The sequence below is a fragment of the Mandrillus leucophaeus genome, unplaced genomic scaffold (genome assembly GCF_000951045.1).
Source record: "Mandrillus leucophaeus isolate KB7577 unplaced genomic scaffold, Mleu.le_1.0 Scaffold427, whole genome shotgun sequence".
Classification (NCBI taxonomy): domain Eukaryota; kingdom Metazoa; phylum Chordata; class Mammalia; order Primates; family Cercopithecidae; genus Mandrillus; species Mandrillus leucophaeus.
The window spans coordinates 1,127,788-1,129,958 of NW_012104554.1; the positions used below are offsets into that span (position 1 = coordinate 1,127,788).

The following is a 2,171-nucleotide window of genomic DNA, read 5'->3' on the forward strand; positions in this document are numbered from 1 at the left end:
GAGAGTGCTCATGCTTCAGGGGAAACCCAAGGCCCGCCAGCCGCGGCGGCGGCGGCGACGAGACTTGGCAAGAGTTAAACGTCGGTCCCAGGAGCAGCGAGTGCGCGCGACTTTCCAGCCCAACGCGCCTCCCTTGCTCCCCGCCTCCCTCCCAGTAAGCGCTCCGCTCGCGCCCCGCCCGGCTGCTGCGGAGGCCGCTTTCCAGGAACTTTCCAGGAATCGGCCTCACGTGACCGCGGGCCCCGCTACCGCTTTAAAGAGGCTCGGTCGCAATACACAGGCTTCAGAGAAGACCGGGTGAGAGCGCTCGAGTGCAAGGCGGACGGTGTGCACGCCGGGGTCGGCCTGCTTCTGGCCCCACACCCTGGGGTGCTCGGGCGCAAGCTGGAGATGTCCCCCGCCACCGGCCACAGCCAACCCCGTTTCAGCTGCCGGAGCCTGCCCCCTACCCGGGCCAGCTGAGCGCCTGGGTTCAGGGAAGGATGGCGGTCCTCGGCCCTGGGCCCGCCACGGGGGTGGGTTCCTGTAAACATCCCGGCGGCGCCCCCTCGACGCGACCCTCCTGGCCGCACATTTGCGGGGGGTGGGGGTGCAGGAGCGACTGTGGGTCCTCGGAAACGGGCCTCTCCGGCTCTAAGACACATTGATGGCGTAGGGACGCCGTGCTCGGCCCGGTGCCCACGGCCGGGGACCGGAGGCGGTCCCCTTGATCAGGTCCTGGAAGGCAGCGAGCGGGAGAGCAGCGCCTCCTTAAGCGGTGCCGGCCGTCCTTAGTCCCCTCCCCCTGGTGCTCCGGCTCCTTGTCACCAGCATCCACCCGACTCCTCCCTTCCTCCTCCCCTCTGCTCCAACGTCTCCGGCAGACCCGGCGGCCCGCCCCGCTCACCTGCGCCGGCTGCTAAGGGGGCGGCCTTACCTGCGCGCCCGGAAGGGGCTGGGTGACTGGCCTCGGTTCCCGCAGTCCGGCAGTCCGGAGAGTGCCTCTGCCATTCCCTGCAGGGCTGACGCCCCCGGGCCGGGAATTCGGAAGGATCCCGGCGCCTCTACCTCACCTGGGATTCTCACCTCCAACCCCGTTAGAAGCCACCCCGCCTTAGTGGAAACTCACCTCCTTGTCTGCGCACCCGCCCCAGAAATATGACCTACTTGAAATGTGACCTACTTTTTAAAAGAAACCCTTAAAAATCACGGGAAAACCGGATCCAAAATTTCGATAAGCATTTTTCTTTGAAATACTATCCTATTGCATCACTGCTCAAAAGCTTGAAAGGTCAATGGCCACTTTTAGTTGAGGCCGTGGCTATGGGAAGTTAGGCGAGGAAGGGGGAGGGGTGGGAGGGAGGCGCGTCTTGCAAACCTTGCCTGGTGCCCCCCCTGCCGGCTCTGGGAGGAAACGTGAACCAGCTCCCAACCTTGAGGTCTGGAGCCGGGGACCAATGGTTTTCTCAATAATTTTCCTGCTTTTGAGTACATAACTCTATGCAGATGATAAGCAGATGAGTCGGGGAGGGGGGCATTTCCCAGCTAGCACAGAGCTTTGTTAACGCTGGAGCCTTGTGCCCGTAATCATGTTTCGTTTTTTAGAAAGAGCCTTTTATAGTGTGGGCGGAGCTAAATGAACCCTAGTTAAAATCCTCTACAAAGTAGTTGAATCATTTTGCACAAGGCACTTACCCTCTTTGGACCTCTGGCCCTTTTTATAACATGAAGGGCTAGATTCGGGTTCTGGGTGAAGGAGCGGGATAAAGGAACAAATCAGATTCCATGTGAAGCCTGTGTACAGTCTGAGGCCCCAAGCCTTTAAGAACCACTATGTCTACTAGGGTTAACTGCCCTCTAAATTATCCTAATATGGCTTCTTCTTCCTTAATGGAAAATCCTAGAGGAAGGGTGTACCCACACTTTAGCTTAAATAAAAAGGTATTTATTCCTAAAATTGGCGGGGGCGGGGGAGGGAACGTGACCAAGTCTCTCTGTGTCGCCCAGGTTGGAGTGCAGGGGCGCGATCTCAGCTCACCGCGACCTCCGCCTCCCGGGTTCAAGCAATTCTCCTGCCCCAGCTTCCCGAGAAGCTGGGATTACAGGCGCCTGCCACCACGCCCGGCTAGTTTTTGTATTTTTTTTTTTTTTATTATTATACTTTAAGTTCTAGGGTACATGTGCATAACGTG

General features: G+C 58.8%; 1 protein-coding gene across 2 annotated transcripts in view; it reads right to left on the bottom strand.

Moving 5' to 3' along the window:
• The window catches only part of SOCS2 (suppressor of cytokine signaling 2), a 6,329-nt gene extending 5,019 nt beyond the window's left edge, over positions 1 to 1,310 (bottom strand). Inside the window, exon 1 of one of the 2 annotated variants that reach the window (XM_011993164.1) lies at positions 917 to 1,310. The gene's annotated coding sequence lies outside the window, so the exon portion shown is untranslated. Of the gene's footprint in view, positions 1 to 449; positions 725 to 916 lie in introns of those variants that run through there. The other variant, XM_011993167.1, reaches the window with a different exon arrangement.
• Between the last annotated feature and the right edge of the window lie 861 nt (positions 1,311 to 2,171).